Source organism: Ascaphus truei, chromosome 2, assembly GCF_040206685.1.
Source record: "Ascaphus truei isolate aAscTru1 chromosome 2, aAscTru1.hap1, whole genome shotgun sequence".
Taxonomy (NCBI): domain Eukaryota; kingdom Metazoa; phylum Chordata; class Amphibia; order Anura; family Ascaphidae; genus Ascaphus; species Ascaphus truei.
This window is the reverse complement of record NC_134484.1, coordinates 327,819,669-327,833,883: the sequence shown is the minus strand read 5'-3', so window position 1 is coordinate 327,833,883 and position 14,215 is coordinate 327,819,669. Positions and strand designations below refer to the sequence as shown.

General features: G+C 44.9%; 1 protein-coding gene across 5 annotated transcripts in view; it reads left to right on the top strand.

The window, feature by feature from the left end:
* Nucleotides 1–14,215, top strand: part of SUGCT (succinyl-CoA:glutarate-CoA transferase) — a 1,155,962-nt gene that overhangs the window by 100,388 nt on the left and 1,041,359 nt on the right. The window lies entirely within an intron of this gene.

Below are 14,215 nucleotides of genomic sequence, written 5' to 3'. Positions count from 1 at the left end.
GCCACATTTGTTCAGGTTTTAGTAGTTATTTTGATTCCAGTATAGTAAAGATCAATGGTATGTTTCAGAAATGTCTAATAATATTATAAAATCAAGTGTAGTACTGTATATATAGTACAGTACATACTAATTAATAGCATGGGGTATTAAGAAAGAAAATTTTACCTATTAATCCATGGTATTTTTACCTATGGTCACTCCCAGAGTTCAGTTTGAAGCAGATAAACAACATTTTATTGACTAAATTATATTCAAATCTTGAAGAAATCATGGCATCAATGTATTTGACAGTAAAAAAAAAGTTAGCTGTCCAGAGCCAAGGTGCAAAACTTGAAATGTTGTGTGGGCTATTATGTGGTGTTGAAAGGCAAACATTGATCTTCAAGTGGCTGTATACTGCATAAACATGAAAGTATTTATGTTTAACAAAACAGAGAACAGGCACTTTCATTTGGGTACACTGGTTATTAAAATAATTACTTTTATTTAATTCTGTGAAATTAATTTATTCTGCATCCCATGGCAGCACATACCTGTGGGTACTAGCTCCTCCCACTAGGTAGGACAGAAGGCTAGATTTGGAATAGTGGCTATATAAAATTTCCTTCTTCTCCTCCAAGTTAGTGTTTTTCTGTCCTCCCTAAAGTTAGGATAGAAGGTAAAGTGTTAATTTTCAGATTTTTTTTTTCCTCTGAGGCTTAAACAGGGAGGCTCTCAGGGCTATTACCTGTATTATTTTGGCTGGGAAACCACATGTTGTGCTTTGCTCATTAGCCAAATGTCCATATGTGAATGCAAGGCTCTTCTCATTGGCCCACATGTAGTGAGTGTGAGTTGTAGATGTTACCTCCGCAAATCACACATAGTGATTTGTGTTGTCAGAGGTTTTTTTTTCCCTTACCTGTTTGAGCCCAGGGTAAGTCCCCTATCTGTACCTAATGCTGTAATTGCACTTCAGGACAAGAGTTCCGACTGGAACCCCAAGAGACACAGTATCCAGAGCATCCATATTAATATGGCACCGCATGCACAGCCATTGTAACGTACGAACCCGCAGGGCAGAGGTAGGGAGTAGTACACCGACCTTGGCCTGGGATCTGAGGCCTGAGAGGCGGGGGTAGTCAAATCCAATTCCAGGGTTGAGGCAGGCAGCAGGCAGGGATAGTCAGGTCCAGGCAGAGGTCAAGCACAATCAGGTAAACACAGAGGCAAAGACAGGGCTCAAGCAGAACAAGGTAACAAGTACTTTGCACGAGCACTGACAGGTAACAACTGTCTGCTATTTAAAGGCCAGAAGCAGCTGCTGGCAATGAGGGCCAGACAGAGTCTGACTGCCTATCAGGAAGTGAGGAGCAGGAATTGGAAGGATGCAAGATGGCCACGGTAGCTTCAGTGAGGGCGAGAGGTCACTTCCTGTTGGTAGCCATCTTAGGTATCCGGACAGATCCCTTATTGTATCACCCCCTTCAGGGTCAAACTTCAGGTCCACCAGATCCTTGTTTATCTGGATGTCCACAGTGGGGGAGGTCGGGTGTATCTGGATGAGTACTTGGGGAAGGTTAAGGTTTACTCTGTGGAACTGGGTCTGGCTGGTCTTTATCTAGGGCAGGTCCGGGGATAACTGTGTGAGCTAGGACTGTGACTGGGCTGTGGATGGGGGGGAGGGTCAGGCAGTAACTGGGACTTGTCGGGCTGTAAATGGGACTGATGGGGTTGTAACTGGGGCTGGTGGGGCGGGTTGGGGAGTTACTGGGACTAGTTGGGCTGTAACTAGGACTGGTGGGGCTGTGACTGGGACTGGTTGGTCAGGGAGTAACTGGGACTGGTCGGGCTGTAACTGGGACTGGTGGGTCTGTGACTGGGGGACATCGAAGAGGAGGAGGTGGGAGAGGTGGGTAACTTGACCTGGTCTTTCTGGACGCGTTGGAGCATGGTAAAGACATGATCTTAGCTGGAGGAAAGACGGGAACCTTATCCATAGTGCTTACAGTATGTTGTCTGTGGACAACTGGCAGGATAGGGCATCAGCCTTCACCTTCTTTGATCCTGGCGATAGGAGACCCCGACAGGATGACAGGGTGCAGGGCATTTCCCATCGCAGGCAGACCCCCAAGTTAGTGTCTGTCCTGAGTTCCAGTTAATCCGGGGGTTATGAATACGTAGCCAAAGAAGCCCCAGAAGACATCGATGGTTGGGGAATGGATAACATCCACCTGAAGAACCTCGTGGTGCAAACCACCGACCGTGTCTTTGAGCTGAGTCGTCTCTTGCGAAACGACCCCAGATCCCAACGGTCTTTATCAATAGAGGATATACCCATGGGCATGTCCTTTCTCTGGAGAGGAATATTGACTCGCTGAGTGAAGGCTTTATCCACGAATATACCGGTGGCTCCAGAATACACGAAGGCTTTGGTAAGAACCAAATGGTTCTGCCAAGATAAACAGATGGGGATCATCAGGCAAATGGGAGATGGAGATATGGTGCATATGCCCAGAGGCAACTCCCCTGTTTTTGCTGGGCACTGGCCGTCTCCCGATTTCTTAGGACAGACTCGTACCATATGGCCTTTCTCGCCACAGTAGAGGCACAATCCCAATGAGCGACGGTGCCGCTTCTCCCGTTCCGTGAGACGCATACTGCCCAACTGCATGGGCTCTGTCAATTGTTTGGAGTCGTCATTAGCAGGAAACTCGAAGTGGGACCAACTGAACTGACTGTACTCTGTGATAACAGCCCTGCTCCTGACATCTCTACCTCATCCGAAGATCGAGGGAAAAGGGTGATCAGGCCTTCTAGATCAGTGGGAATGTCCCTGTAAGTTAATTCATCCTTCAGTCTCTCCTCAATGCCTTGACGGAAAGCGGACTTCAGGGTCCCCTAGTTCCAATTGATCTTCGCTGCCGGGGTCCTAAACTCAATCGCATATTGTCCCATGGTGCGGGAGCCTTGTTTAATCTGCAGGAGTACAAATTCAGCAGAAGCCGCATCACCGGGAGAATCAAATTTCATCCAGAAGGTCTGCATGAAGGCGCTAGAGTCATCCAACAGGGGGGAGCCTTTTTCATAAAGGGGGACGCCCAGGCTAGCGCTTCATCCGTGAGGTGGGAGAAGATGTATGCCACCTGAGAGCGGTGGGTAGAGAAGGATGATGGTTGCGTGTCAAACTGAATCTGGCACTGGTTCAGGAATCTTCTGCAAGCTGAGGGAAGGTCTCCATAGCGGCTGGGAGTAGGGATACGGGGTTCCTGTAAGACCACAGATACTGATGCAATGCGAGCATCAGAAGGCGAGGACAGAGATGGAGCTACCGTGGGAAAGCTGAGGTAACTGCACATGGTTTGCAGCGTAGCAGAGAGAATCCAGTTTCTGATCCAGCGTAGCAAGATGGGTGGCGTGTGTTCCCAGAAGCTGTCCCTGACAGGTAACTGCATTTGCTACTTCCATGGGGTCCATTGCTTGGCTCGTGCAACGTGTAACGTTGCTGACTGCAAAACAGGATACGAACCCGCAGGGCAGAGGTAGGGAGTAGTACACCGACCTTGGCCTGGGACCTGAGGCCTGAGAGGCAGAGGTAGTCAAGTCCAATTCCCGGGGTCGAGGCAGGTGGCAGGCAGGGATAGTCAGGTCCAGGCAGAGGTCAAGCACAATCACAGAGGCAAAGACAGGGCTCAAGCAGAACAAAGTAACAAGCACAAGCACTGACAGGGAGTAACTGCCTGCTATTTAAAGGCCAGAAGCAGCTGCTGGCAATGAGGGCCAGACAGAGGCTGACTTCCTGTCAGGAAGTGAGGAGCAGGAATTACCAGGAAGCAAGATGACCACAATAGCTTCAGTGGGGGCGAGAGGTCACTTCCTGTCGGTAGGCATCTGGACATGTCACTTATAACCATGTGCTGGGTACCTGTGCTCTAAGGAGCCTGGTGTAGGTTGGCGATTAAATTGGAAGTGTGTAACCATCATGTTTGGTTTACTTCTGGTTTGATGATGAAACCAGAAGTAGGGAATTTTTGCACTAAAGCAGAGAATCACTATTTAAGGAAGGTGCTAAAGCCTTGCCTTGCTTTGCCAGCCAAAGCTGTTCCAGTCCAGGTAAGTAGCTGAGATTATTTATTTCTGCTTCTTTTGTTTTCTCTTATAACGGTGTTCTCTTTCAGACCTGTTCGCATTGCTGTGTTGTGGCGCCTATCCATGGTGTGTTCTACTTCTCTTTTAGGATGTCTTTAGTGCAGAATACTAATATTCAGAGCAACTTAGAGGTGAAAACTACAGAAGTGGTAGAAACCAAGTCTATAAAGGCTGCATAACTCTCCCCCGCCCCCTCGCCTGTGTTGTTTTGGCTGTGGAGTTCCCTTGTCTGATAAATATTTAAATTGTCTTCATCGTATGAAGAGGGTGAACAAAAAGACGATCTGCTTTCTTTTAACCCTGCCGACATAGAAAAATGAATTAAAGCCGTGCAGGTGATCATGAATATTGATGTTACACATGCTCTGATTAACAAGCAAGATCAAATGTTTGGTAGCTCTCGCAAAAAAGAACGGATGTGCCTCCTCCATTCTTCTGTTAAATTATGATATAGGATGAATGGGTAGGCCTGACAAAAAGATGTCTACAACTCAGAGATTCAGGCTTATGTATCCCTTTCTGCACCAAGATGCTAGTGCGTGGGATAATGCTCCAAAGGTGGATCCTCCAGTCTTTTGACTGGCTAGGAAGACAACAATACCAGCCTGTAAACCTGCTGTTGCTTCTCCCTACATTTCAATCACCTTGAGAATCTGGCTGGGAAGCCTATAACAATAATTATTGTCTGGTATGCCTAGATGCACAACAAAAGAAAAAGAAACCCCTATAACGAGAGCACTCTAAACAAATTAATCCACTGATATCACCAGAGGAATCAAGTAATGTAATGAATTGATGAATTATTTAAAATAATCTTTATTGAGAGATACCTCAAAATTAAAATAATGCAGGTAAGTGAACCTATGCCTCCTCTGAGGCTAGCCTATAATCTAAAGTGCGAATTAAAATGAAGTGGGTATGAATTGGGGTATAGAGCCCCAATATATCATATAAGTGGGACTATAAAGCCATCACGTACAATTACAGAAGCACATCTGAATTAGTGTAGCTAATCACCAGACTCTGAATGGTTAATAAGTGAACTGTGCAGAGTATTACAATAGAAAAAATGTGTGATGCTCTAAAGACAAAACTGAGGTGTAAGACAGTAGTGAATATAATTGGAAGACAACCTTTCAGCATATGAATGTCCTAATGGATCAGTCAGGTAATGAGCTATCCCACACGGCACGGAGGTAAGGATAATTACCAGTTGATGACCAGAAGATAAACGATCCTTTAAGATATTGGACAATGATAGAGGTAAAGCTGGAACGGACTCACTTGAGAAACTTGATCCACGATAAACAGCAAGTCCAATGGATCCAGCACCTCCAGGTTGAATGTGCATCCGTTGTTAGAGAATCTTCAGAGAAAAGAGGGAGAAAAAACGAAGCACTATATCCAGTGCTGTAAAAACAGCTGATGAAACCACAAGGTGTACGTTCTCAAAAATAAAGCTATTTATTGGATCAGAAATATATGGTACAAAGCACACCAACACGTTTCGGACTTAGACAGTCCTTTATCAAGGTGAATATACAAATTCTAAAAGGAGTGCGATTTATACTTACCCAGGAGCCGCGTGGACCAGTTGCGGTGACTTCCGGGTACATCACGTGCCACGGGCGCTTAACCCATGACCTGCGACGTCATCCCGTCGGTAAGCGCAGTAGTAATGCATAGCCCCTACCGGCGCGTGACGTCATTGCGCAGAGGTACACCAGGGGAAGCACGGCATCTGTGTAAACAAACCACAGCAACTGCCAATGTTGTCCCACTTGGGTCACAGACCACTCGACGTGTTGACGTCACGCGCATTGTACGATCCAGGACCCAAGTGGGACAACATTGCTGTGGTTTGTTTACACAGATGCCGTGCTTCCCCTGGTGTACCTCTGCGCAATGACGTCACGCGCCGGTAGGGGCTATGCATTACTACTGCGCTTATCGACGGGATGACTTCGCAGGTCATGGGTTAAGCGCCCGTGGCACGTGATGTACCCGGAAGTCACCGCAACTGGTCCACTCGGCTCCTGGGTAAGTATAAATCGCACTCCTTTTAGTATTTGTATATTCACCTTGATAAAGGACTGTCTAAGTCCGAAACGTGTTGGTGTGTTTTGTACCATATATTTCTGATCCAATAAATAGCTTTATTTTTGGGAACGTACACCTTGTGGTTTCATCAGCTGTTTTTACAGCACTGGATATAGTGCTTCGTTTTTTCTCCCTCTTTTCTGTGCAGAGTATTATAAGGATCTACTGTCACAGAAAATCTCAATGACTACTGCACTGTGGGGGTACAATGCCTGTGGCCAAATGTATAAGTAAGTGTTAATATGTAACACTCATAACATCTCTGACCTCCCTTGTAACAATCAGTGCAGTGTAGTGTGAACACATCAGTGCACACTGCGGTAAACGCCTAGATCCTTGTTAGATAAACATTTATGTTGGAGCGTTAATATCACTCATAGTGTAAATGTACGTTGTAGTTAACCACATATATGGTCAAACAGATGGTTAAACATTGTAGCTCCTGTGCAGTTTAAACATCATGTGAACACATATTATGCCCATGGCTATGTGCATAGAGGAAATGCTGCACCTATGTTAGGCCGTGTAACAATGGTATACAATCACGTCCAAGAAAAGTGAGTAAGTGTTGATGGGCTGCGAGTCTGGACAGATTGTCAAACAGTTAATGTTTGACAGAATGTCACTGCTGACAACGTCTTACGCCAGATAGAATTGAGAGGTATCATACAATAAACCTCACAGGTATATAGCAGTGTGCTTTTAAAGCACCGCACGTGTCCAGACTTTTCAGTCTTGTCAATCTCAGAGCTAGGTAACTGGACAGAATGACAGGCTTAGTATGTCTGACAAAATGTCTCTTAGTTAACCCATATAGTAGATATAACCGGATAAAAGCTCTAGATTGCTGCACAAACTTGGTAGCTTACAAAGAATGTGTGACTGGACAGAGTGACAGACTGGTAATGTCTGACACAGTGTCTCCTTGTCACGGTGGTAACTGTGGTATAACAATGAGCTGGACAGAATTTGAGAGGTATCATAAAATAAACCTCACAGGTGCATAGCAGTGTGCTTTTTTAAAGCACCACACGTGTCCAGACTTATTAGTCTTTAACAGTCTCAGAGCTAGGTAACTGGACAGAATGACAGGCTTAGTATGTCTGACAAAATGTCTCTTAGTTAGCCCACATAGCAAATATATCCGGATCAGAGCTCTAGATTGCTGCACAAACTTGGTAGCTTACAAAAAATGTGTGACTGGACAGAGTGACAGACTGGTAATGTCTGACACAGTGTCTCCTTGTCACAGTGGTAACTGTGGTATAACAACGAACTCATTTAGCAACATTTAGAAACATAAATCCCAGAATCAGTTATACCCCCTTCCTAAGATAAAAAATAGACGTGTTATTACTTACTTACATTACTTGATTCCTCTGGTGATATCAGTGGATTAATTTGTTTAGAGTGCTCTCGTTATAGGGGTTTCTTTTTCTTTTGTTGTGCATCTTACATTGCCCCTGATTGTAGCACCTCCAGCCAGGCTGTAGCGAGGGTTAACCTTTCCCTTCCCCCCACTCCTTCCCCTTCCCTTAAGTGTTTGTTATGCCTAGAAGCAGAATTCACAAAACCTTTCCTGGTATGAAGTTGGCTATAGACTTTCTCTTGCCTCTTGACTTCATTATGCGTTTATCCAGAGCCTTAGCTCTTTAATTTTTCAGCCAGAAATGTCCTTCGGCCAAAGCCTTGTGTGGTAGATACAAAATGGTGTCAATAAATCGCCTATTCGCTATACTGTGTGACGGTTGCTCATTGTTTGGTCCAGAACTTGATCTACTTATCGACAGAATTTCAGGGGCAAAAAGTAAGTTTCTTCCTCAGGAAGAACCATCATTTCTCATTCTGGGTCCAGAACACGTAGGTCCCCAAGAAGAGAGAGTAATCCGTGCCAGGCTTTCTTTCAGGTTTACGAAGGACGGGAAATCATCAGTGCCAGTCTTCTCAAAAGCAAAAAGCTTTTGACAATTCACAGGGGACCCAATACAACATTCCAATGGGAAGCAGAGTAAGACTTTTCAGTCACCTGTTGCATCAGATCACTTCGAAATAATGGATGCTACAGAGTTTAAAGAGAGGATATTTAATAGAGTTCAAGAAAATCCCACTGGAAAAAATTGTGCTTTCTTTGATTTCACCAAACCCCAAAATTAAAGCTGTATTGATGGATTTATCAACAACCTATCCATCTCAAACACAATTATGCAAGTGGCAGCTCACGAAAGATTCACAGGAACATACTCTATTCTGTTTCTAGTTCCAAAGTCATCAGACGGGTTCAGAGCAGTGTTGGATCTAAAATCCCTCAACAGATTTGCCATGTACAAATGCTTCAAGATGTAAAAAGTGAAATCTGTTATCAACAGCCTGCATCCTTGAGACTTTATGGCCGCCCTAGATCTGTAAGACGCATATCTTCATATCCCAATATGCAAGAGCCCCCAAAGATACCTGAGATTCGCAGTGCACAATCTGCAGTGGGTCCACCACCATTTTCAGTTCATAGCACTTCCCTTCGGCTCAATATTAGCAGCAAGAGTGTTTTCAAAGATAATGGTATTTTTAGCCACAGCTCTAAGGCTAGAAGGCATTGCAGTCATACCATACCTGGACGTTTGGATGATAAAAGTAAATTCAGCAGCCCATTTACTGGGTGATAACCTTCCTATCGAAATATGAATGGGTCATCAACTTGGATCAAAGTGTTCTGGTCCCCTCCCAGAATTTACAATTCCTTGGTCTTCGATACACGCCAAGAAAATATATTTCTTCCATGTGCAAGATGCGCCACTCCGAAGAAAGAATGCACGAAAGTCAGTAGGTCAATCCAGACAACAGTAGGGAATTGTATGAAGTCGCTATAGAGGCAGTACCGTTGGCCAGGAAGCATTTGCAGCCTTTCAAAGGAAACATACTGCACTCCTGGTTATCCTGGAAAGAGCAATTCTCCTAAAATCAACCAGACAGTCTCTATATTGGTGGGAGAATATCGGGAATCTTTTAAAACAATGGAACATCTTAACAACAAATGCCAATATGTATGACTGGGGAGCACACCTTCAATACCTGTCTGTCCAGGGAGTGTGGAGTCCAAACATAGGCCTCCTTTCAGCCAACATCAGAGAAATACGAGCTATTTTCCTAGCAATTTTTAATTTTCAAGATCTACTCAAGAAATTGCCTCTAAGTATTCAATCCAGCAATTAGTCTGCAGTAGCTTACATCAACAAGCAAGAGGGCACAAAGTGCCTCCCTTCTAAGAAAGGTTAATCACACCTAGGAATGGGCTGAAGAAAACATTTTGCAAATCTCTGCAGTACACATTCAGGGGTCTCTAAATATAATGGCAGATTTTCTCAGCTGATATCAGATTCAGTAGGGAGAATGGGCTCTGCACCAAGTGTTCTCGATGATGTCAACAGATAGATTTGATATGTCTGTCGCCTTAAGTGATTCATACACTTCTTTAGGTGTACAAATCCTCTACCTACAGTTCCTATAACAGAGTGTGGTCAACATTTCAAAGATGATGTTTTCAGAATCAAGAAGATCTAGTAGAGGTATCCATTCAAAAGATGTCTGATTTTCTTCCGTTGAGAAAACGCTCAGCCTAAACTCAATCAAGGTCCAGGTGGCCGCCATCAGTGCCTTCAGAAGAGACTCTCTGACCTCTCATCCTTTAATAAAATATTTTTTCATGGCTATTGGAAAACAGAAGTGGAATCCTTGTTCCAGTATGTGAGTACAAAAGTCTCTTGATAATAGGACTGCTGTGTCCGTGAAGACAATGGGCATGTATCAATGTTGACAACAATAAAGAAAAACTAGAAGCCCTCACTAAATCACTGTTAGTGCTGCAGAAAAGTACTCAAAATGCAAAGTTCTCTGTGGAAGATCATGTGACCAGGCAAGCACTAGGTACAATTGGTGTATTGCTATAGAGAGGGCAAAAGTGGTGTGCCATAGCCTGACTCAGAAGAGGAAGGTGATGTGACTTTGTAAATGGTTGCTATACAGTAGAAACAAAAATGCTTGTTAAATTAGAATACATTAAAAATATCTTTTTTTTTAAATGCTACAAGTATTTTCTCACAGTACAGAACTGATTTATAAAAACAAAAAACAAAAAAAAAACCCAACATGTAGGATATTGCTTGAAATGCAGCTTTAAATGAAAGAAATCCACAAATGGGAAGATCATAGAATGCCTCTGGTAACATACTCATTAGATACAACAGAGAGAGTGTTGCAGCCACTGGTAATAGTTTACTCAATAACTGAGATACAGTACATTTAGTAACATCAGTACCACACTGCATACAATGTAGCTACATGAGGTCTGTGAACTTAGTAAAACAGCTAAAATGGCTGAGTGAAGGCAGAGCCAAGGAGAGCCTCTGTATTAGGAGGAAAGTCAAAAGGCAGCAATGATGCAGTGCCAGACTAACGTGGCAAATACTAGCAACCTTAGACAAAGGCTGAGGCTACACTGAGCACTTGCTAACTCATATATCCTGCTTAATAGCCATACAGCTCATTGAAACACCTGCCAGACACCCCTACTGCAGAACCATTAAAGTGTCTGCTTTGTGTATCATAATGCTTTGTGCCTGATGCATGTTTTGCTCCGGCAAAGGAGCTTCGTCAGTAGAAGTAAGCGTCCGTAACCTGACCAGACTATTTAAAGGTAACTGTCAGCATGGTAACCTGATCAGGCTATCTTGCGCATGCGTGTATCAGTCATAAAGCGCGCTTATTCCCAAGGCGTCCGTTGCCGACGGAACTACCTTAATGGAAGTGGAGCATGCGCATAGCGATGATTACATGCGCATGCGTATATCCATAGTTGTAGCATACGCGTCCTCAGAAGAGAGCCATTGCCTAGGTAACTACTTGAACACTGGTGGTGCCTGCATGTGAATGCAGAAGACAGCGCTTGTGCTAAACTGGGTTGGAATACAGAGCAGCAGATACTACTAAAGGGTATTAAATAAGACAAATCAGTAAATTCTTTATAGTATACAGTTTAGATATAATCATTCAATATGATAAATAATTAATGCGTTCATGTATAATCAATAACGCAGGAGCATTAATATCTTGCTCAAAAGGTCACATCATGAATTAATAAAGCAGGCCGGGCCTACCAATAATTTTATAAGTCCACAATGACGAGAGAGGAAGGAAGAGAAACTGTAAATGATATTAATGCATTGGTAATAAAAAATCTAAGAGTTAATCAATGAATGGGATAAACATAAACCCTTCATTGAGGCCATTGGGGCTGCGTGTGTTCAATTCGTAGATCCACCCTGCCTCAATACGAAGCAATCTTTTGTCAATGTCCCCTCCTCTAGCTTGGTTTTTAAGGTGATATACAGCCATAAAGCTGAGACAATTCACATCGCCATCATGTTGCTGGCTTTCATGTCTAACAACCGGAGTGTCCAATGAATGTTTGATGGAATTGACACGCTCCAGGATGTACTATAAACAAACACAAACAGAGCCCAGTTCTACATCCAATGGCACAAATACACAGTGAAATACCTATATATTCTCTTGTAAAAAGGGTCATTTAGTTTAACCCTTTGGCCAAAGCGTCTTAAGCCTGCGGCCACTTTATTGCCATGTGCAGTAGCACTCCGTTTTGCCATTTATACACATACAGTAGCGGCAGCTTTTATTTGAAGCAATGCCGCCGGCCGGGTGCGTGTGCGCAGCGTGGAGACGCGGCACGTTGCGGCGCACTGTGATGTCACAGTCACGTGCGCGCCCGGCTTCCCGGGCTTCCCCGACACCCCGGGAGATTAAAGTAAGGTAAGCGGGGGTGCCGGGAAGCAGAGGGGCAGAGCAGGAGCCGGGTTCGGGGTCGGGAAGGGGGGGTAAATTACGCGCGAAGTGGAGGGGGGGTGCGTGGGGGAAACGCGGTGGCGCGCGGTTTTGACTGGCGGCAGCCGGAGTAGATCCCGGCATGCCGCCGGCATTACTTCAAATAAAAGCTGCCGCCACTGTATATATATTTTGTGGTAACTTTTGGGGCTTAATGAGCTTACTGGGTATTTGTGTGTTTTACGCTCCAGGATGTATCTGCGTAGTTGCCGAAATGAATTGATCATCCTTTTCACGCCTCCTTTTGGTTCTTTAGATTTAGTCAGATGTTTAAAGATTTACCTCAACAACCTCATCTTGGAAGAATCTCATCTTGGAAGAAGTCTGACAGACTCTTTTTACTCTTTTTGTGTAGCCCAGTGAGCGTTAAAAGCAGAAGCTTCCCCGGCATAGATATATGCAAAGCAGCGACTTGGTCAGATATCCACACGTTTGTGAATCATTAAAAACTGGATTTTTTCTTTAGCAGATGCAGCCTTTGTGAGGAAGGTTCTGGAAGCGGTTTAATCCCTTTTTTTAATAATCCTGTGACAAGGTGAATGAACGTCACCAGTCATATACCTGGCAAACCTATGTTTAGTCTTGCAGTGCAGCAGTGACGAGGTTAAGTTTCAGTTGAGAAGGGCTGCTTAATTAGTCTGACCCCAGCTGCATAATCAAGGTGTTTAAAAACCCTTAGGTTGTACACACATGTAAGCTAGCTGGCCAGGAGACAGGACTGAAATACTGAAGAGATTACTGCTATAAGTGTGTTTTTCAAAGTACATGTGTAATGATCTGTCTGTGTCCTGCATGCTGATGAGAAGCTGCCTTGTTTTCTGTGCTGAAGAGAAGCTATTTTGTTTTTGTTTGCTGAAGAGAAGCTATTGTTTTTGTATGCTGAAGAGAAGCTATTTTGTTTTTGTGTGCTGTATATTTTTAAGGCTCAATAAAGAAGCCTTATCAAGAGAACCCGCGTGTGTGGTTGCATGTACTCTGCAACATATGGTGTCAGAAGTGCCGGGATTTTGAGAGGTCCCTGCAGTTGAAGGGCCACACACACACACAAAAATGAGAAAAATGGAAATATTTTTAAAAGAGTTTCTGTGCGAGCAGACCAGACAGCAGGGACTGTTAATGCAGGAGCAGACCAAACAGCAGGGACTGTTAATGCAGGAGCAGACCCAACGACTATTGCAGCAGCAAACCCAGCTCCTAACCCAGCAGCAGGCAGCACAGGATGAGCGGATGGCTAAGCTGCTGACCCAATTCCAGGGGTCTGCCAGTTCAGAACTTGCGAACAAACCCCCGGTCCTCCTGATGAAAATGGCTCCGAACGAGGATCCAGAGGCTTTTTTACTGACATTTGAAAGGGTTGCCGAAGCTCAGGGCTGGGCTGCAGATCGCTGGGCAACTGCTTTGGCCCCGCTGCTCATAGGAAAAGTCCAGGCCTCATATCAGGGCCTCCCAGCAGATCAGGCAATGGACTACCAACAAGTAAAAGCCGCCATACTGGATCGCTTAGGTCTGACCCCAGAGACCTACCGGCAGCAGTTCCGGAACCTGAAGTACACCGCTAAGATGAGACCCCGGGTCCTCGCTCAGTGGTTATTGGACTTGTGTACTCGCTGGATACAACCCGAGGAGCGCACTAAGGAGGCAATTCTTGAGCAAGTGGTGTTGGAACAATTCCTACAGATAATACCCCCTTCCGCACGCTCGTGGGTAAAACGCCATGCTGCTGAAACCCTAGCTTTGGCGGTCCGACTCGTTGAGAACTTCCTTGGGGCCGAGGATCAGGCGAGTGCCCTGGACACGACGGATCCAACTTCACCAGCACTTGTGGAGACCCAAAGAGGGAGATTGGAACAACGGGGAAACTACGGCCCCTCCATGCGCAACCGCCAAGTGTCACAAAAGGAGCAGTCCTTCCAACAAGGAAGAAGTCAAGACGCCGGGCACCACCGAGACCCTCATCCCCTTCCTGATGTCGGCTTGTCGCCAAATGAGAGGAACTTCCGAGGATGTTGCCCACAGGACCCACCAGATGCCTGGTCTGCAGTATCCGGCCCAGCGGAGCGCTATCCATGGCCCCTCCTGCGAGGGAACCCTCTCC